Raw genomic sequence first — 22,899 nt, forward strand, 5'->3', positions numbered from 1 at the left:
ATTTAAGGTATCCCTAGACTTGACACTAGAGACTAATGTGGCATGGTTACAAAGCGTAGGGCTGCATGCACAAGAAGATTTATAAATTTTCTATGTAGGAAAAGGGATCCTTTTTCAGTGTTTTTCATACAATGCATAACATTATGAGCAATGCATAACACCATGAGCTTGTGTTTGGGAGGCACAGCATACCTAGCTAGGTACGATTGGGGGAAGGGGACCGCCAGCCCCCCAATCGGACCGACGGTCCCCTGTCCCCAATTGTACCTAGCTAGGTCTTTTGTGTCTCCCAAGCAGAAGCTCATGATGTTGAGGTAAGTCATAATGTGAGAATTATTGTGAGAATTTGTCCAGAACTTCTTGTGATGCATTTGCAACTCTGCCCCATGGGATGAATGGAGACATAACTACTATGAAAAATCATAGCTAGATATTCTCAGAAAAACCAAGGGTATGATTTCAAGCACATTATCCTTTACCCCGGAATTGGTTTCACATGTATTTCATTTACCATTGAAAGGTATCATCACAATCCCTAAATGTTCTGAAGCTTTGTTGAAGAAAGAGTTTGGGCCTACAGAGGGTGGTAGAAAATACTACATGATGAAGAATGTAAATTATGTAAGGAGAGAGCAGCTCAAATGGTGTTTGGAGAGATTGTGCTTTCTCATAAAGTTTGACTATATGTCAAAGGAGAACTATGGACCATTGTGTTTTGCAGAGCAGGGAGGTAAAGTAAATTGGACAAATTATCTATTTGACAAAATTGCAGCTGAGGTTTACATGTTAGATAAAAGGAAGGCTCAAAATTGCAATAGGTTATCTACATTTTTGGCAACTATGTTCAGTTCTCCACACAAATCCCTCGGTGAAGATAAGGGTGCAGATGAGCAAACAGGTTCAGGTTTGTTGGGTAGGTCAGAGGTGTTGAAGGAGGATAAGAATTCAAGGCAAAAAGTAGAGCTGCCAACAAATGTGCAGGAAAATCAGGAAAAGATGTCATCCTTTAGGTTTTTGGTACAAGCAAGATATTCAAAGGAGGAAGCATTGAAGGAGGATTCAAATGCAAAAATGATTGAATCCATGAAGAAGTTGGATGCTCCAATCATTACATCTAATGAGAAGGTGCAAACATCAACCAAATTGGGAAAGGTCTTCACACTGTCAAAGAAGATAAAGGTAGACTCTAAAGTGTTCAAAGAAGTGAGACAACTGGACTTTGAACCAAGGATTGTCAAGAAGGTGCAACAGAAGGTTTCCATTTAGGCTTCAGGGATGGCTATACACATGTTAACAGAGGTTCAAAAGTTTCTGAGCAGCCAGCAGATACAATAAGATAATCAGGCCCAGTCCATGTCAAAAACAGGCGAAGCACGGGTGTTATTGCAAGAACAGGCTGATATTGTGCAGAATTTGAACTTGGAAATGGAGAATTTGAAGTTAAAACATAAGGATGAGCTGCAGGATGTTTTGATGTAGCATAAGAGTGAATTAGCAAAGCTCAAAATGTCTTTAGGGATGTTCAGAGAATGGACAATGACTTTGAAAGGGAAAGTGAACCATGAGCTGGAGCAATTAGCCAGTAGAAATGTAGATTTGCAGGTGCAGAATATGATGCTTGATCAGAGGCATAAACCCTTGTTGGATATGGAGAAGTAGGTTTTGAATCAAGAGGAGTTAGGTGTTAATGGAGTATTGATGTCAGAAGGGGATGTGCAGGTACTTAGGCAACAATTGAAGAGTGCAATGCAAGGGGCATGGAAAGCAATGAAAGAGAGATTGACCACTGTGTTGAAGCACCCATATGAAATGGTTCGAACTGGTTTTGTTAGTACACATGAAGCTGACTAGATGATGGAGGTAGAAAAACTCAAGAAGGAAAGAGAGCATTGGATTAAGTAGGTCCAGGAACTTAAAGCAAAACAAAAGGAGAAGGTGGTAGTTGAAGAGGAGCAGCAAAAATCAGAGTTAGCTGAATGTTCAAAAAAACCATTGCAAGAGATGAAGAACCAAGAATCAAAGCAAAAAGTGAATGCTGAGCCTGAATGGAACTACATGACATTGTCTTAGCATATTTTACAATACCAGTTGATGACAATTCTCAAAAGGTGGAGGTTTCTTTTGATACAGTTGTAGGTGGTGTTGTTTTTGAAGCTATTGAGAAGTGAATAAAGCTTTAGCATTTATAGACTGAGTAGCATTTGTAATTTTTGAAGCTGTTTTTTGTCATATTTTGTTTTGGATCAAGGGATATGTAAATCCGAGTTGGATTCTATGAAATCCACCACCGGGGCGTGCCATGTGTTGAAAGGGTAATAGAATTGTCAGAATAGTGCTCAGTCGGATTATGTCATGCTGGTCGGAATTAGCTTCAGTCAACATATTGCTAGGTCTCGGACTTTGCTGAGCCGGGTGTATATGCCAAGAACATTCAGTTAGACAGTTGTAACTCTCTTTTATAGTAAAGCTCATGGGTAACAAACACACAACAATCGAGATGTATTCAAGCTTTGATCAATGGAGTTTCTTGTTGTGTCTAATCTTCTTCTCTTGGCTCTGAGTTTGCTCTGTTTGAAGTTGTCTAGCCGCGTTTTCTGATGAGTTTGATTATGGAGTGGAGTTTGATTCTCTATTTAAGAGCATGTGCGTTGAGAGAGATTCTTGTGTTGATAACCCCAACAGAGGTCATGCTTGGCATTTCTTTGATCAACATGTATTATCATAAAATCTAATATCTAACCAACCCAAATGATTTTCTCATATTAAATTGATCACTTAATGTGGGAGAATAAACGGGAACAAGTGTTAAGATATAGATATGTGCTTATAGATCTATCTCAACACGGGGCCAATAGTAAAGGGGCCCAAATGGGAGATGGTCTATCAAGAGCAAGGCTAACCAATGGAGCATAAGACCTTAGGGTTAGCTTCATTGAAGACCTCCAATAATGTGTTTAAAAGTCCTTTGACCTTAGGTAAGCTAGGGCTGAGCTTGAGGTGGGAACCCGGCCCAAGCTCGAGGTGTTTGTCGTGCTTGAGGTGCTTGTCATGCTTGAGGTGCTTGATTAAGATGCTTGAGGTGCTTGACTGGATCCATGCTTGAGGTGCTTGACTTGGTGCATGATTAAGGTGCTTGAGGTGCCTTGAGAAGCTTGCCTGAGATGCTTGTGGGAACACCCCCTACTTCAAGTGCTTAGTCATGCTTGATGACTAAGGGGCTTGCTCATCCAAAGTCAAAAAGATACCTACAAGGAGGGGGGCGAGCCTACAAGGGGGGGGATGAGAGAGAACACGCACACACACACACAAGGGAAGCCCTAGCTTGAAGAGGCAGCAAGGACACTTGTCAAGTTCCTCCTCATGTTGCCCTCATGGTGTGCCTGAAGCCTATTGGTTGGCCACCCAAGGGGTCCAATGATAATTTAGGATATTTAATTAATTGATTTTGCATTTATCAAGTCCTCTCTCTCAAAGGGGAAAGGGGGACACTTGTCCCAAGGCTACCCCTGTTGCTTGTAATGGCTCCTGCTTGTGATTGGCTAGGCCTGGAAGGGTCCAATGAGCTTCAAGCATGAGCTACAAGGGGGGGTCGACCCAAGCAAGCTAGGGGGGTGCTTAGGGGGTATACTCACCCACACACACTCACAAACACTCTCATTGTGTACTATGCAAAGTGCAAGAGCTCCCTCTCCTTCTCCAAGCAAGTAGAGGTTGAGAGCCTACACCAACACTCTTGGCTATGGAGTGCAAATCCATCCAAGAGCCATGCTTCAATGCTTGAGCTTGCCATCTATTTCTTCCTCATTACTATGCTATTATGTATGCTAGCACAAGAGTTATGATAAGTGAGGAACTAGCTCTTTCTCGTATGAAATGTTTCTTCTTCCTCTTCCCTACCCTCATTCCTTGCTAGCTCTCTCCACCTTCGAAGGTGTTTGAGGTCTTGGGACTGAGGCTTGGTATAGTTAAAGCTTTCTTCAAGTTTAGGTTATGCTATGATGGTGATGCATGAAGCTTTCCATCTTCATTGCTTCACCTAGGTTACAAGGAACACAAAGAATGTATTGTAACAAGTCTCTCTTTATGGGAGAAATCATAATACAAATGCCTATTGGAGGGGGGACCGGCTCCACATAAATCCGGTCCTCAACTGTTGTCATGTTCTCTAAATTCTCTCTCTTGCAAAAGTATTGTCTATGCCAAGTTAACTAATTGCTATGATTATGTTGCTATCTTCAATTATGTCTACCCACTATGCTCACAAAATCATTTCTTGAAAGTACTCTCATTAAATTCCGCTACTCTCAAATTGAATAGGAAAATTCCATTACATGTATTGCAGACGTTTGTCTTTATAAAAGTAGAGATGGCCTTGACTATCCAAGACAAGAAGCTCTAAAAGAAAAGGGACATTTTGTGCATTTTATAAAATTGGGTAAGGAGGGTACCAGCTCACCACCATATGTATATACTACTATCATTCCATTATATCATTGGCATAATGAAAACGTGAGCCATGCTTAGAGTAGCAGATAGGGGATTCATGATGACATTGTTAGCCAAGAAGGTATCATGCATGGAACACACTCATGGACATGTATGTGAAGTGCACACCCAATATTTTTCACGCATGTTGGTCCTCAAAAAAATTCTTGCTTCGAATGTTCTCTCTTGGTTTTCACTAATCACTCTACATGCACAAAGATGAAAGCATGCAAGCACTAAAATTCCTTGAATAGATGTAGTTTGAGGCATCCTACCAAATCCATTGATGTATGTGTGCATTTTGGAAGCATATGATGTGATCAACACTATTAACACAAGAAACCAAATTCACGATGAGATTGCAAGATAGGAGTTGCTACAAAAAAAGCATTGTATAGGGTTGTGCCCTTGGGGACATGTATGCCAATTTCTATTATCCTTTTGAGGTGAGATAGATCCTCAATAGGAAAACCAAAGGGAGCAAGTAGAAGAACACTACATTCAACATAGTGACTTGGATACTATTGTGCCACTCCAAGATATACATGTCTACTCTAAAAGCCTTCTTGTTAGCCAAGCACTTCAGTACAAGCTGTCTCATCTTGTCTCACAAATCTATTATTGAAGTTGGCTACTCACACTTCTTGCTCTACAACATGAAGTCTAAAAGAAATTAAAGGTAATGGATTCCGCCCTATGCATTCCAAATCCAACAAAAAAGGTGGCCCTCTAAAATTGGAGAAGTAACATATCATAAACCTTCATCATTAAAAGAGATAAGTATACAAAAGAATGGTATGTTGCCTATGGTTCTCCCTTTTAATGCCCCCAATTGGCTTGGAAGATGCCTTATGTTTCTCTTGGGCTCCAGATGTCCTCAAAGTCACTGCCCCCCCACCCCCCCGGTCTCTAGTTCCATTCTCTTCCAGGCTCTTGATGTGAAGATCCCTCTCTTCTACTCCTCTTCTTTGTCAATGATTTGAGCATTTTCCTTTGAGTTTCCTTCTCCTCGAATCAGCTTTGAAGCCCTTGAATGCCCCTCCTTGGCCTAGTATCTTCATTGAGTGCCCTCTTTCCCTTGGCATGTAAGCCCTCCTTTACTGCCCTCGAATCCTTCTTCCCTCTCTTCTAATACACTTCCTTGAATGTCCTTCTCCTTGTGGATCCCTTCTTCCTTATGGGTCTCTTCTCCCTTTACTCCCCTTGAACCCTTATCTTCTTCTCCTTTGAACTCCTACTTTGTGAATTTCCTTGAGGATTCCCTCTTGGTGGATGTCTCTGAGGATTTCCCCCTATAGGCATTGCGCTAATCTATAGCATGTAATGACAGGCAATGACGAAGCACATAGATTTGCAACAATACTACCTAAGAAAGATGAATACATCATTGCGAGAGAGAGAGAGAGAGAGAGAGAGAGAGAGAGAGAGAGAGGAAAACGCTAAAGAGAACTTATAAGAAAACGCTAAAGGAAAAATGGAAGAGCAGAAAAACACCTATTTATATGGACACAAAAAGTCTTTTGACTTTCCATCTTCATTCGTCTTTTGACTTTCCACCTTCATCTGTCTTTTCATTTTCTAAACTCATCCTTCACTTATGCACTTAATATGTTCTATTTTTTTTTTCTGAGATTGGGCAGACCTACTAGCCCCTTTCTATGCTTCTAAATTAGCATCATCCATTTTTTAACACTCATGAAAATCCAGCCTTCATGATGTGGTAGCCCACATTGAAGATGCACCAAAAACCCTACTTTTGGTACCGAATCAGAGTGACTTGGAGTTATGATGCTTTCTCCCTTCATCCTCGTCACCAAATCAGAGTGACTTGGAGTTATGATGCTTTCTCCCTTCATCCTCGTCACCAACCGGTCAATGACAATTGACTTATGCACTCTCACAAATTGTCAGTACGATAGTGTGGAAACAATTTCTATATGTTGTGAGGCACTCTTCTATCGGTAAGACATGTATCTTTTTCTCAAGGGATTGTAAAAAGGTTTGTAGACTTGAGAGGACATGGTGATACCTTATAGGTGTTTCCTAACAAGATGATTACTATTGCTACTACCACAAAACAAGAATACCATCTTTGTTGGATAGTCGCTTTCACCTTTAAGCGGGAATAACCTCATGGCTTGAGTATTCATTAATGACCAATGTGCACCACAAATACCTTTAGGGAAATGTGAAGAGCTGAAGTGAATCACATCATCACAAGTTTTCTAGAGACTGGGAGGCATTAACTGCTTGAATAACCTCTCGGGGGGTTCACCATGAGAAACTTATCGTACCACGTAAGTGAAAGAGAAGGGCATTCTTTGGGAAGCTAAATAAGCATATAAGTTAGGGTTAGAGCCCTTATAATTTCTCCTTTATTACTAAAACATAAGGGAGGGGTTTGTGATATATACTTCAAGGGGGCAATGAGGGGTGTTTGGGGGTAGTGGAAGAGATTGATAACATACATATAGACATCCAAATCATGTTACCATATACGTGTGGTAGTGATGTGTGTGAACACAATTAGGACTGTCAGGGGATTTTTTCCCACTCACTAGGAGGTTTTTCCTCCCGTGCATTGTATATACGTCCATCACTTTAGGGCTATATTATCTTTCCATTTCACACTAAGTAATACACTCTCTATTGTGTTCCTTGAGCTTTCTTCGTCTTCTCCAAGCTATGTGTGTTTTCCTGCAACCCTAATTCCAACAATTGGTATCAGAGGATGTTGCATCTTCTCCAACTTAATCGCTAGTAGATCTAGAGCACACCCGCTCACTTTCTTTGATTTTTGTGAGCTTTGGAGAGTGTCAATACGTTGAAAAATACTTTGGATAAGATCATAGAGCTTGAACTGCTCAGATTTTTAATTTGGGATTATTTCGGCCTCCGTTTCCACTATAGGCAGTGTTGCACAGGCTATTTCATCATTCTGTGTAGAAATTTTGTCAGTGTTGTTGTGCACATCTGTAGCACGTGTCAAAGCAAGGGACTTGTCGTACACTATGTGCAAGCCACAAATGGTTGCAAGCACACAACTAGATTAATTTAGCAGGCTCAAGAGATCAAGGGTGTGTCACTCGCCGCCCTACGCTCGCCTTCGTGGAGGATTCCTTGCCACGAAGAAGAGGGAGCTACCATCATGCCGCGCTCAATCGCCTCTCCGCCACCATGCCGTTGTAATGCTTGATCACTCACTCTCTCTCTCTCTCTCTCTCTCTCTCTCTCTCTCTCTCTCTCTCTCTCTCTCTCTCTCTCTCTCTCTCATGGATACACACACACACAAGGAGATGAAGAAGAAGATGGAGATCGAGCAAGAGCACTCTTTAATTGAACAAATGAGAGAATGAGTGATTTTTAGGTTTAGGTGACTTTTATATGAGCTCGCCCATTCACACTTGGGCACCCATGCTTAGCCAACTAACCCTTGAATGTTCCAGTTAGAGTGCACCTCTCATCGGTGATCACTCTTACCCTTTTTCTATTGGACCGACAAGCCCGGCCCATGACTGTTAGAAGTGGACGCCGATGGTTAACATGGCCCCCTTCCTGATGTAGATTTCGCCCTCGAAATATAACATTGCAGCATCATGATTCATGATAGGAGTACTTGTAGCAAAAGAAAAACAACATTGTGAAACCTCAAAGACAGCATGTGCATGCGTGCAATAAGTGAGGTGCATACCTGATATTCTAGGAAATGCAAAAAAAAATTTATGAATTGTAGCATTGCCAACTAGAACAAGCGTAGTACCTGAATGAAATGCAATTGAGTTAAGGTCTACTATTAAGTTGACTCTAAGAGAAGTATACAAGAGCTAGGGCTAAAGTAAGTACTAGATTGACCAACGTTAATTAAAAAATGTCGACTAAAGAGTAGTTAACCCTAGGAATTCTCGTCGGGGTCTAAAGACTAGTGATCTTGTCACTTATACCACTTAAGTGTGATCAACATAAAATACAAGGAAGTTTGTGCTATTTGCTTTCTCTTTTCTCTTTTTTTTTGTTGTCATAGTTGCTACAAGTAGCTGTGGGACTAGAGATCTGAAAAACCGATAGCTGGGAGATTCGAGGTCTCAAATACCAGCTTAACACATGGACTTCCACAACACAAGTCACACTTAGGTGGAATAAGCTAGAGAGAACTATATCCTCATAGCCTAAAACATTAATAAAGTTACTACAATTAATAGACTATTTAGGAATTAAAGTCAGCAATTAAGTGACCTAGTTTAACCTAAGGTCTTGATACCTACTTAAAGCCAACTAATAGACCAAACTCAAAGAGAAGAACAAGGTACTAGAAGTTTGAAAAAATTATAGCATCTAAATTGGCAATGTCACAACTTCATAAATTTTATGCATTGTTAGAAACTCAAATGAAAAGATGCAAACATGTAACTGTGTAAAGCATAGATAAAAAGAAGTAGTACACCTCATATAATGGAGAACATCCGTTGTAACATGTAAACATCCATTGTTGTTGTCCTTTGAAGGCATCCTTATGTAGTCACAAACTGTACAATAGTCACCACCAAACATCCACCTTCCAGAGGGACATCAGCGGGAAAAAAGAACTTTGCCAATCACTAAACTCTAAAACAGAAACACTCCTATCGTACTAATCCTCCCTACCCTCCATCATTCAAGTGATGAGGATTAAAGTAAGTGGAGGTTGGAGAGCTCGGTCGGTAGCTCTAAGGATAAACCGCCATCCTCATCATCAAGGAATGTGTAATCCTCTTCGGTAAGGCCATGTGTCTCGTCTGTCCAATCACCATTATCGTCCTTGTCCTCTTTTGTATAGAATAGTATTAGGAATGTCATGATGCGTGCATACTCAGCCTGGGCAAAAGGGTAAACTTGGGCAATTGGGTGATTTTTCTCGATAGAATAGGGATCCGTCGTAGTCAAGAGGCAAACCAACCACTCTAACTCCTCAACATTTCTCTCACAAGCGAGTGTTTCAACCGAATCTCATTTAGAGAAAATATGAGGATAACATAAATGCATTACTTGGGATAGGTAAAAAGAATATTCGTAAGAATCAACCATACCTATGAACACAAATAGAGGATGGTTAGGTGTTTGATGACATAGGTTTATGTTTTACTGTACCTGATATGACATGTGTAGGTCTAGGTCAATGATTTTGACTAGTATTGTGCACACTCGTTTGCTAATTGCTCTTGCTCTTTACTTTTTTTTTAAAAGCTAGGGTGGTTAATTAATATATATCTATATATATACAATCCCTAAAATCGGAAAGCTCAAGGGTCAAGGAAAGAAGGATAAGAGGAAAATAATTTAATAGGCTGACGTGAACGAAGACTCCCCCCTTCCTTGGGTAGATCATACTTTTAAAAGGATGTCATCACCTTTTGGAACCAATTATTCCAATTGGTAATAGGTGAGGATTTTAGCCAATAGTTCTCTATTACCTTGGGTGCCTCATCGAGTTGTAAGGGTGGTAAGGTACTCTTCCATGAATGAACTTGAAGTAGTACATCAGGTAATAATTGAACAATGGGAGGTGTCAAATCTTTTGTAGCTTCATGGAGGCTGCCTATGGTAGGTGGAGGTTGTGTAGAAGCTTTTACCTCTATGGATACATTACATGAGGATCTAGAAGCTTCATGGAACTCCCCCTTTCCTGAGCTAAGCCGAATAGTTTGGTTTTGCCTTGGAACCCATACTAGCTTTGGAATAGGTGTGTAGCATTCTGTGATCTTTCCCTCCCCATGGTCTTCCATCGACTTTGGAATCACAAGGTTTGACTTACATGGTTTTGTAGTGGATAGGGAAGGACACGATTTACATTTGAGTACCCAAATTCGATCATTTCCATCATAGTAGCCTTGGGCTTCTAATAGTTGTTTGGGAATCCAACATGATTTGGTTTTCACCTTCTGAACCTGAGTGGACGCCTTCCTTTGAGGTTTCCTTTGTGAGTTAACTTGAACCATAAGGGGGTCCAATAACGATACCTTGGGGACGCATTGATATGTACCCTTGGTCAGATCACGTGGAGCCTTTGATGTAGCATTGTCAGTTGTAGCCATGGAAGTTGAAGCTTTAGAGGGTTGTGCTACTGGCAAGGATGTTGTGACTTTTTGGATTGACAATATTTTGTTGTTTTTTGTGTTATGAAGAGGTGAGATTTCAAGTGTTATTCCTTGAGCCATAGGGCCAAGCTAAGAGTACCAACAAAACTCTCATCTCCATTTTGACAAAGATAGTTAAGGCTCATTGTACAGATTGGGATTTAAAGCTTACATCAGCTCTATGGACTTATCGTACTTCTTACAAAGTGGCTATTAATTCTACACCATTCAAAATGGTATATGGCCAAGAAGCAATTATGCCATGGGAGTTTGTAATTCCTAGTCTGCGCGTAGCTTCACAAGAAGGTTGGGATGGTAACCCTTTAGTTGAGCGCTTATACATCCTTGAGAGGTTAGATGAAGAAAGACAATTGGCTGTTCTAAATGCATATGTGGAGAAAAATAAAAGGAAGAAATGGTTTGACAGTCATTTAAAGAACAAAGATATCAATGTTGGTGATAAAGTCCTTATGTATGGAGTGCATAACGAAAAGAAAAAGTTGAAATATTCAGGAAAAGGACCATATCAAATGTGTGAAATTACCCCGCAAGGTACCAATCGTGTAGAGACTCTAGATGGAGTTGAAACCATTAAATTCCTCAACGGAAGTAAATTCAAAAGGTACTATGATCCTCTAAGCCAGGAACAGTTACAAGCCATCCATCAAAAGAAACTAGCCAAAGAACAGGTAGAGCTTAAAAAGATCCAAGCAAGAGTTGAGGCTCGAGAAAGACAACAACGTCTTAGACACCAACGAGAGGCTAATTTGAGAATCACGGAAGCATTTTTTGAAGACACTGATGAAGTCTGATGTGAGTTCTTTTACCACTTCATTTATAAAATGGGTTCCATTGTCATTCACAAGTTCAAAGGGGCATCTAAAATGTGTGATAATGTTCTCAAAGAGAAACTTATCTGTTGTTTGCATCAGCTTTTTGTGTTGCTTTTGCTTCAACCCATTTTGTCACATAGTCAATGGCAACGATAATATATTGTGACTGAGTGTTATGCGCAGCCATACTAATCGGACTTACAAAGTTTAAGCCCCACTTTTCAAATGGCTGGGCTACCTTGATGAGATGTAGAGGCATCTTATCCTTCCTTTGTGGCTTCTTAAAGCGTTGGCATTCATCACATCCCTTCGCAAAAAGTGATGCATCCTTGAATAAGGTAGGCCACCAATAGCCTGATTGCAACACCTTTCTAGCTGTTAGTTTTCTTGAGAAATGTCCTTCGGCTATACCCATGTGGACTTCTTGCAGTATGTATAAATACTCATCCTCACAGGCACAACATCTAAGAATATCGTCCCTCCCTAGCCTGTAGAGAGTTCCTGCAGTGAGAGAATAAGGCTCACGTTCTTTTAACAATTTTTGAGCTATGTCCTTACGAAGCTCTTTGGGTGGAAAACCATTAACTAGAAATTTCACAATCTTCTCACTCCATTAGGCATGGTCTCGACTAGAAATAAGGAAGTATCGGGCAATTCATCATCGACTCTAGTAGGGGCTTCACCATTGGGTATGCGAGACAAATGATCCAACATAACATGTCTTTTACCAGGTCTCACCACAATGGTAAAATCAAACTCAAGGAGACTTAACAACCATTGTGTAATTCTTCCCGTGGAACAAGCTTTATTTACTAGATACAACAAGGCTTGATGATCTGCATAGAAAACAAACTTGTTGGCAAGAAGGTGGTAGAAAAATTTCTTCACTGCGTAAATCATAGCTAAACCTTGCCACTCTGTAGTGATCTAGTTTCTATTGGCATCATTCAATTGACAACTTGCAAAGCTAATGGGGTAGTCCAATTTATGTTCTCCTGGTTCAGCTAGAACGCACCCAATAACAAAGTTTGATGCATCAATATGCACATGGAAAATTATATTCCAATCAAGAACTTGTAGAATGGAAGCGCTTGTCAAGGTCTTTTTCAATGACTCATAACCATGGTCACACTCCGCGGTCCAGTGGAACTCAATAAGAAGCTTGTACAAAGGACGAACTATCTCGACAAAGTTTAAAATAAATCGTCGGTAATAACTACCATGGCCCATGAACCTTTGAACTTCTTTATAGTTCATAGGTGGTGGCAACTCAACAATGTCTTTAATTTTGCCCTCATCTGTGAAAATCCCATTTTTGAACACTATATGCTCTGAAATGACTCCATGTTTAACCCAAAATTGGCATTTGAAAGGGTTTAAGGAGATGCGATACAATTTGCACTTCTCAAACACTTTTTGTAAACATGATAGATGTTCTTTTTAAGAGGAATAAACACAAAGGTCATCCAAGAAAGCTTCGTAAAACTCCCTCAAATATTCTCTAAAATCAATGTTTATTAATCTTTGAAAGGTAGCAGGGGCATTGGTTAAGCCAAAAGCCATAACACGAAATGCGAACACTCCAAATTTAGTTATAAAGGTTGTTTTAGCTTGGTCCTCTAGTCCAATTGTGATTTGATTGTAGCCAGAGTACCCATCTAAAAAGCTATAAGCTTCCTTCCCTGCAACTATTTCAAGCACATGTTCTGAATATGGCAAGGGGTAATGGTCCCTCCTAGTGGCAGCATTGACCTTCTTGAGATCCAGCACACTCTAAGTTTCCTATTCTTTTTTGGAACAATCCCTATTGGAGACACCCATTCTGAGTGCTCAACAAGGTATATGAATCCGCATTTCACAAGCTTTTCAATCTCTTCTTGAACGATTTTTGCATATTTAGGATTCATTGGGTAGGGTTGTTGTTGAACTGGTTTAGCCATGCTATTCATGGGGATTGTGTGTTGCACCACGGTAGGTGGAACACCTTTCATATCATGATATGTCCAGGCAAATATATCCCTAAATTCCATGAGAAGTTCTTTAAGTACACACTCCTCAGTCTCTGTCAGATCTTGGGCCATGAAAACAGGTTTGGACTCTTCTCCTGGGTCTGCTAACTCTATTTCCTTAACTATCGTTGGACCGTCATAGACTCCATTGCTCCCATTGATAGGTTTTCTTTGAGCCTTTGTATACACGACCTTACGTTCCTCTGTAATATAGGATTTGAAATGTTCAGGTGCAGGGTGTAAGTTTGTGGGGTCCTGTTGTTCTGTGGACTGTGATTTCACTTTTGATTTCTTTTGTTGTTGAGCTAACTCTCGATTTTGTTGTCTCCTTATGGTACGGCTCAACTTTGGCTTCTCTGTAGCCTCTAGTTGTGCGATGTCAATGGGTTGTGGACTACACCACATAACGCTTTGAAGGTATTCACCCCATTTATCTGCCAACTTCCGATGAGCATCACATGCCCCTATATAATTAAGCCATTTTGTAGTAGATTTCTTTTCATTTATTCTAGCACGCACATTTTCTCGATATCGTCGCCTCTTATATCTCTTACTCTTCTTGTCTAATTTTTGATTACGGGCGATCTCTAGTGAAGAGTCACTAGGTGAATCGCTACTTGTGTCTTCTGCTCCCTTGGATAGATTGTCATCTAGGGTACCACTGGGCCCTGAATGGTTTGTCCCCACATTTGCACTAAGATTTAACTCAGATTCTTCGTCCTTAGAGTCAATTTCAATTGATGATTCTGACCCCAAATTGTGTGGGCTATAGTCTTGTGAGATGCTATTGGTTCCAATGCCGGTCAAACCTTCATCTTGTAGGTCATCAAAAGCTATATGCGTTGCTTCTAGCATATTTAAGGGTACGAGTGGTGGCATTTCATCCCCCTCAGGTGTTACCAAGGTCGTACCCCTATTTCTCAAAGTGTCTATGGTTGCTGCTAAGTGGACCCAATCGACATTGTCCAACTTAGTCATCCCACGTAGTACACCCATATAAGGAGAATCTTCCCCAACATCAGTGTCCACTTTACATGTGTATCAATACTGCAATGGGGCCGAGTGAAGTAAGGTTTCAGATCTATGATCAATTATAAACATGTTTCCTAGAGGATGTACTCGACCAGTTACAAGATCCACTCGAATGACAATATCTTGCAACTGCAAGTAGACATGGTTTTTAGACCAGTCATGCACCATTTTTGCTTCCCTCATGAAAGGATGTCCTAAGATCATCTCAGATGCCATAGTGTGCTTGGAGAAATCCATAACAATGAAGGTATTTCTTATTTTATGTCCAAAGACCTTGAACTTGAGATCTTCTAGCCTTCCGAATAGGTTTAACAATAGACCCATTGTCCATCTTTACTACTATGGTTGTGGTCCCGAGGTGAGGTCTTTCCATAGTTTCCCATCAATTTTTAGTCACAATGCTAACCTCAATGCCACCCTCAAGGATTCTCTTCACAATTAATCCCTTGGTAGTGGTTGGTATGATTGCATTGGATTCATTGCCCTCAAAGTATTGTCCCAACTTGTTAACATGTATTTCTACAATAGTGTTCTCATCTAGGTTGGGTTGTGGATCTAAGTGTTCCTCCTCTTGGCATCTCCCTAGCTCCATCCATCAATGAAAATTGTGGTAGCCCGACCTTCAGTTCTCCATTGAGGAAAGCTCAAAGAGCTAAGAATAGCTCAGGGTCTCCATATAGTTTGGACATGATGGTGGTTCTAACTTCTGAAGCCATGAAATCCATCAATTTGGCAATATTTAACGGCACCTTTTGGGCTTCAGTCCCTTGACGTGGGGAAGATGGGATCTCCATTTCTTTGATAGGGTCAGGTAGTCCCTCTGTAAACATTCTTTCCAACAAGAAGTGAGTACGCCCACTTTCCCATGACTTTAAGCCACTTTCTTCTTGGATGACACTAGGTATGGCTAGGGGTCTATGGACTTTGTGAGGTTGTTGTTGCGTAGGGAACAATGTGTCTGTAATCTGGATCTGCCTAGTGCTGGTTCTAGATCCCTTTGGGTATCTTCTACCAAACTCCTTAATTCCTTGACTTGCTCAATCTCCTCTGTAGGGTTTGGATAAGTTCCAATCTTCTTCTTGGATCCTGACCATTGTGGCCCATGACAATCTTACATGTTGGTTTCTTTCTTAGTGGTCGTTTTGATCTCCATGGTTTCACCTGAATTAGTCCGCTTTAGTGTCATTCATATATACGAGGTTGTCACCGGTCCCTATGTTGGTCCTTGAACTGGGGTCTGACTTCGTTGCTTTTTGCGATCTTTTCCTTAGTGTTTTCTTCTTTTCTTGAGATTGGACAATTGATGCCGTGTCTCTTTCCTCAAGAATATAATTTTGTTTTTGAAGCATCGATCGTGTGAGTATGTTTACTGGTACCACATGTGTACTTTGTGATGGCTCCTAAGTAACCTCAATCAAGTTTAATGGTGTGATCTTCAGTGCATTTGGATTATTTAGACATTGGGCAATCAAATGATCTATGCCACATCGATTACACATGAGTATCGGCATTCTATATGTGCTCACTTGATTGGTTTGCATTAGTGTGGCATTTTTTTGTAGCCTAATAGGACACTCGGCCACGCGATGTGGACCTCCACACTCATAGCATTGAAGAGGTGGTCTCTTGGCAATGTAATTAATATTTTGGCCTCTTGCAGCAAGAGCAGCTATTTAATAGACAGGTTTGACTTGTCCCCAATAGTTCTCCATGTAGTATTGTAGACTTTCTTCAAGCGCATCAATCCCATAGGCAATATTAGGGTCTATATATATTCCTCATAGCCTTCCAAACAAGCAATAGATGACTCACAACCCACTTGATTCATTGAACTGATTCTCAAATGTGGTGGTTGCAGTCCTAGCACTGGAGGTGGTAAGGGTGTTTTTTGAACAACATTTTGGGCCCTAGGGACCATGTGTTGTGAGGTTTGTTCAAGAGGTGGGGCCGGCATCAATTCAGGCACTCGAGGTCTGTCTGTCCATGCTAAGGTTGGTCTATTGGCCATCGTGCGCTTAAATACTATGCAATCCTTAGCTTGATGACCATACCTGCCACCACAGGAATTGCAATTTCCATTGAATTTTACTCTAAAAGTAGGGCATTCATTGGTACTATGCGGACCATATCATAATGAGGACCATTGTTGCTCCCTTCTTGGATACATATGATTGTTTTGCGGAGCACGATTGTCTCTAAGATTCTCTTGAATGGCCTTGGTGAGATATGGTAAAGTCATCTCACATATCTTTGGCTCCTTAGCAATAGGCTTTAGGGTCATTTATTGATGCCCCGATGCTTGCGAGCTAGTAGATTTAGGCTCAACAGACACTCTTTCTCCTTGAATCATTAAATTATCTCCAATAGGATGACATTGGTGGCGACTGCTTACCAAGTGGTGATACCTCTAATGACTAGGCCATTGTAGATATCCTCATGTCGTAATCCCCTAATGAATCTATGAAGCAATTGTTTATTATTGAAGCACTCATTTGGATTACAATGAGAATTCAAATGCTTCAAGCAACTAATAAAGTCTCTCACCGACTCTCCTTCCTCTCATTGGGCTTTCTGGAGCTGAGAGGCTACAGCCCAAAGCACTCCTTCTCGTATGTATTCTTTCAATAACAGTATCCTAAGAGTAGGGTAAATCATTTATTCTTCCACCCTTAGGGTTATATATACCAATCCCCAGCCTTCCCACTTAAGGTTAGGCTGAAAGCATTACTCTTCTGCAGGTCATAGTGTTATCCTAGAGAATCGCATATTTGTTCAAACACTTTGATATGCTTTCTCACATCCCCATCTCCACTAAATTTCTGTGTGAGCTTGGCTATTTGTACTGCCTTACGTCTAGGCTCTCTATCAGGTGTGTTACGCATATTCTCAGCAATAGATCAATTGATGGTTTGAGAAAATGCTGCCAAATCTCCTAAATAAGCAGGTATAGTGGCTTCAGGTGTGTAGGAACTCCTAGAGCTACATGTGGGATGGGAGTTGGCCTTGGCCTTGGCATACACGCGGCCCTCGGGTCCCATACCTCGTATGGTGGTGTACCACATGGTGGTCCAAAGTTCATAGGTGTGGCCCTAGGAATAGCCAGTGCCAGATACAACATGTTATTGCTAAATGGTATGGACCCACTTGAATAAGAGCTTGGATAATGTCATTGTGGAGTGTAAGCCCTTGGAATAATTGGGGATGTGGGAGCTACGTAGGCATGAGGTGCGACAGGTACATAGGCTTGATGCACACTTGTAGGTATTGTTGGGGGCACTGTGCTACTAGGTAGCAATGCAGTGCTAACAAATGAGGTCCAAGGTGTACTTTTTGTACTCATCACCAGAGTAGGTATCGTAGCCGTAGTGTCTCCAAGAGACAAATGATCTAGATTTGGAAAAGTAAAACTACTACTTGTGGGTTCAGACTGTACCGAAACTCCAAGCGACAGAATACTAAAGCAGTTTCCATCTATGATAGTGTCGGTTGTCTCGCCTTGCCCGTATCCAAGAATCTCACAAGCAGTTTCCATCTATGATAGTGTCGGTTGTCTCGCCTTGCCCGTATCCAAGAATCTCACAAGGCCCATTGAAGGAATGTTAATCCCTCGATTTTGCCTCTCCGATTGGATGATGCTATGGATGACATTGTAGACCATCTGTTTCCGCTCTTCTAGACTTGTGGTGCTAGAAGTAGATTGTACAACTTCTAACCAACCTATATGGTATGGGTAACCCGTGTACAGGTCAGTCAAGGTTTAAGTTTGTAGGTCATATTCCTAATTTTTGTTGAGAAATATCCCTTCTAGGCCCGACGTACTAGAGGTTTCCCTTGAGGTGGAAGCATTGTTGTTCCCCACAGCTTGACCCACATTGCCTACTAACTCAGGAGAACTCGATGGCTTGATTGCTATGCCTGTTTTCCCAGGGGTCTTTCCCTTCACGGATCGACGTTGTTCTAGGAAACTCTCCATTTCCATCTCCCTAGCCGCTTGCATATAGCACTCAACTTCTTTCACCTCCGCAAGACTCCCCATTAGGTAGTAGAACTTCGGGGGGTGATTGCTTTGCAGGGTCTTCCATGAAAGCAGGGGGCAAGATATTGATGTGGACACTCTTGGGGATTATAGGCTCCCCCTGAGATACCAAAGACAAATCTACCTCTCCCTCACCTTCGTTAACTTCACTAGCCGCAGGTTCACAGCGAGTAGCTCTATTAAAGGTTTCTATAAAGCGACTAAACACACTAGATCCAGGCTATGGGGCCCAGATAGGTACATTTTTTTTCCTTGCTCGGGGTTTGGTGTAGGATGCCCTTCCATAATATCGTATAGTCAGATGAAGAGTCACTAGCTGTTATGTTTGGGTCTTGGGTTGTACTACCTTGGGTCCCCGTCGAGGGCCCGGAACCTAAAATAGGTGGGTATTGAGAACCCGCGTAAGTCGAATTGCTCGCTAGTTGCTCGGTCTCTAGCATACAACCAAAGCATAGATGCATGTGCCTTTGGCACCCTACAAGCGTTGGCGAATACCCTTGAAGGTTAAAAGCTTTATTTTTTGGGCGTTTTGCACCCCGTTTTCACTTGTTTTTTGATGTTTTTTAATGTCTTTTTACGATCGGTTTTTGGATTAGAGTGTGTGAAAGCTCAAAACGAGAGTATTGCTCAAAGGGGTCGTGGTGTGCTTTACAGCACAACGTTCGATTACCCGAAGCTCCGATGGTCCTCAAAAGAATCGATTTTTACTTAGGCGTGAGGCTAAAATAAGTAGGTCCAAAGGGTGACTGAGGGCTGAGGCTGCACTTGGGCTTGGGGAATGTTCCCGATGTCGGTCCTTCTTTTTAAATATTATTATTATTATTTGGATAATAAGGTCGCCTCGATCGCGCCGTGCGCGCACACACCTAACCTACCTACTTGCAACTAACAGAGCTACTGTTACACACTGTTTAACACAATAGTACAACAACTAATTAACTAACATATCTACTTAGTGCACCTTAGAGATCTAATACCTTAAATTTAACACCATATCAATTGACAACAATACATTGCAACAAAAAAATTTAACACGTTATTAACAGAAAATAGTACACTGCAGCAAAAATAAAGTTCACAAATCCTTCTCAACAGCCACACACCTTCTTTCTCTACCTTTTCTACATCTGACATTGCACCTGCAGCATAGAGTGCTATTTGAGCTTAATGCAAGGCATCTCCCCGACATCGGCGCCAAAAATGTGTGCATCTGTTACACGTGTCAAAGCAAGGGACGTGCCGTACACTGTGTGTGAGCCACAAATGGATGCAAGCACACAACCAGATTAATTTAGCAAGTTCAAGAGACCAAGGGTGAGTCACTCACCGCCCTCCGCTCGCCTTCATGGAGGATTCCTGACCGCGAAGAAGAGGGAGCTACCGCCATGCCGCACTCAACCGCCTCGCCATCACCGTGCCATTGTAATGCTCTCTCTCTCTCTCTCTCTCTCTCTCTCTCTCTCTCTCTCTCTCTCTCTCACGCATACACACACACACACACACACAAGGAGATGAAGAAGAAGATATAGATGGAGCAATAGCACTCTTCAATTGCACAAATGAGAGAATGAGTGATTTTTAGGTTTAGGAGTTTTATATGAGCTTGCCCATTCACACTTGGGTGCCCATGCTTAGCCAACTAACCCTTGAATGATCCAGTTAGAGTACGCCTCTCATCGGCGATCACTCTTACCCTCTTCCTATTGGACCAACAAGCCCAACCCATGACAACTAGAAGTGGACGTCAGTGGTTAACAATTGTTTTTTGCATAACAGGTCCCTTACAGTCTTCTACGGTTTGTGTTGTATAGCACGCGTTGTTCCCGCTTCGTTCTCCTCTTTTCATGCAGTTTTCACATCAGGTGCAGCATTTGCCATGGCTAACAACAACACAGATGTGTTCAAGATGTTTGCGAGACTTAGGATAGATTGGATGGGGATAATTACCCTATGTGGGCTTATATGATGCAACATGTCCTTGTGTCAAAGGGAATTTGGAATATTATGTAGGGCATTGATGTACGTTCTGGTTCTGAGGATGTAGGCAATGTTGAGGATGTTGTTGGTTTTGGTGGCAGAATTGTTGCTGCAGAGCTGTTTTGCCTACGACTGAGCAAGCTTGTTGGGATGTAAAAGATGTGCAAGTGTGTGCGTCTCTCGCACGTGTCAATGCAAGGGACTTTCCGTACACTGTGTGCGAGCCACAAATGGCTCCAAGCACACAACTAGACTAATCTAGCAAGCTGAAGAGAGCAAGGGTGTGTCACTCATCGCTCTACGCTCGCCTTCGTGGAGGATTCCTTGCTGCGAAGAAGACAGAGCTACCATCGTACCGCGCTCAATCGCCTCGCCACCACCGTGCCATTGTAATGCTTGATCACTCTCTCTCTCTCTCTCTCTCTCTCTCTCTCTCTCTCTCTCTCTCTCTCTCTCTCTCTCTCTCTCTCTCTCTCTCTCACGGATACACACACACACAAGGAGATGAAGAAGAAGATGGAGATCGAGCAAGAGCACTCTTCAATTGAACAAATGAGAGAATGAGTGATTTTTAGGTTTAGGTGACTTTTATATGAGCTCACCCATTCACACTTGGGCGCCCATGCTTAGCCAACTAATCCTTGAATGTTCCAGTTAGAGTGCACCTCTCATCAGTGATCACTCTTACCCTTTTCCTATTGGACCGAAAAGCCTGGCCCATGACTGTTAGAAGTGGACGTCGATGGTTAACATGCCCCCCTTCCTGATGTAGATTCCGCCCTTGAAATATAACAGTGCAGCATCAGGATCCACGATAGGAGTACCTGTAGCAAAAGAAAAACAACATTGTGAAAGCTCAAAGGCAGCATGTGCATGCGTGCAATAAGTGAGATGCATACCTGATATTCTAGGAAATGCAAAAAAAAATTCATGAATTGTAGCATTGCCAACTAGAACAAGCGTAGTACCTGAATGAAATGCAATTGAGTTAAGGTCTATTAAGTTGACTCTAAGAGAAGTACACAAGAGCTAGGGCTAGAGTAAGTACTAGATTGACCAACGTTAATAAAAAAAATATCGGACTAAAGAGTAGTTAACCTTAGGAATGCTTGTCGAGGTCTAAGAACTAGTGGTCTTGTCACTTATACCACTTAAGTGTGATCCACATAAGATACAAGGAAGTTTGTGCTATTTGCTTTCTCTTTTCTTTTTCTCTTTTTTTTTTCTTTTTCTTTGTTTTCTTTTTTGTTGTTGTCATAGTTGCTACAAGTAGCTGGGGGACTCGAAGTCTAAAATACCAGCAGTTGGGAGACTCAAGGTCTCAAATACCAGCTTGAGCATAAACTAGCCGGGAGACTTGAGGTTTCAAATACCAGTTTAACACATGGGCTTCCATAACACAAGTCACACTTAGGTGGAATAAACTAGAGAGAACTATATCCTCATAGCCTAAAACATTACTAAAGTTACTATAATTAATAGACTATTTAGGAATTAAATTCAGCAATTAAGTGGCTTAGTTTAGCCTAAGGTCCTGATACCTACTTAAAGACAACTAATAGACCAAACTCAAAGAGAAGAACAAGGTACTAGAAGTTTGAAAAAATTATAGTATCTAAATTGGCAATGTCACAACTTCATAAATTTTATGCATATCAAAATTCAAATGACAAGATGCAAACATGTAAATGTGGAAGCATAGATAAAAGAAAGTAGTACACCTGATATAATGGATAACATCCGTTGTAACATGTAAACATCCACTGTTGTTGTCTTTTAAAGGCATCCTTATGTAGTCACAAACTGCACAATAGTTACCACCAAACATCCACCTTCTAGAGGCACATCAGTGGAAAAAGGTACCAACACTTATTGAACACAATTAAAAAACATAAGGAACGCTAACCTAATTATTTGCACTCCCCCTAGAGAGTCAAGGGAATAGGATATTGTAGATATTGGGGGGGAACCCTAAGACTAAACCCCTATCCTCATCATCGACAAAAACGAAGTCATCATCCGTGAGACCATATGTGTCATCCGTGTAATCATGTAAATCTTCTTCATTATCAGAGGCACCAATGTTTACTAAGAAGGTCACTAGATGCCTATAGTCATCTTGGTCAAAAGGATAGGCTTGTGCAATGGGAGAGACACTCTCTACTATGTATGGATCAGTCGTAGTCAAGAGACGTATCAGCCATTCTAACTCCTCAAAATTCCTCTCACATGCTAGCGTACCTACCAAATCCCATTCACAGGCAAGCACCAAAAAGACCATGTGAAACACTTGTGAAAAGTAACAAGGGTACCTCTCACCTAAGGCAGGAGTGGATGGCTCTAGCGTACTAGCCATATCTGTACACACAGATAGATGATGGTTAGAGTGCAAATATTACAAGGGTCGTGTTCTTGTG

The 22,899-nt window shown here is 41.4% G+C and overlaps 1 pseudogene; it reads left to right on the forward strand.

Moving 5' to 3' along the window:
* Positions 1-840: 840 nt before the first annotated feature.
* Positions 841-2,214, forward strand: LOC147435687 (uncharacterized; annotated as a pseudogene).
* Positions 2,215-22,899: the final 20,685 nt, after the last annotated feature.

The sequence above is a fragment of the Adiantum capillus-veneris genome, chromosome 18 (assembly GCF_014529385.1).
Source record: "Adiantum capillus-veneris isolate H3 chromosome 18, ASM1452938v2, whole genome shotgun sequence".
Lineage (NCBI taxonomy): Eukaryota > Viridiplantae > Streptophyta > Polypodiopsida > Polypodiales > Pteridaceae > Adiantum > Adiantum capillus-veneris.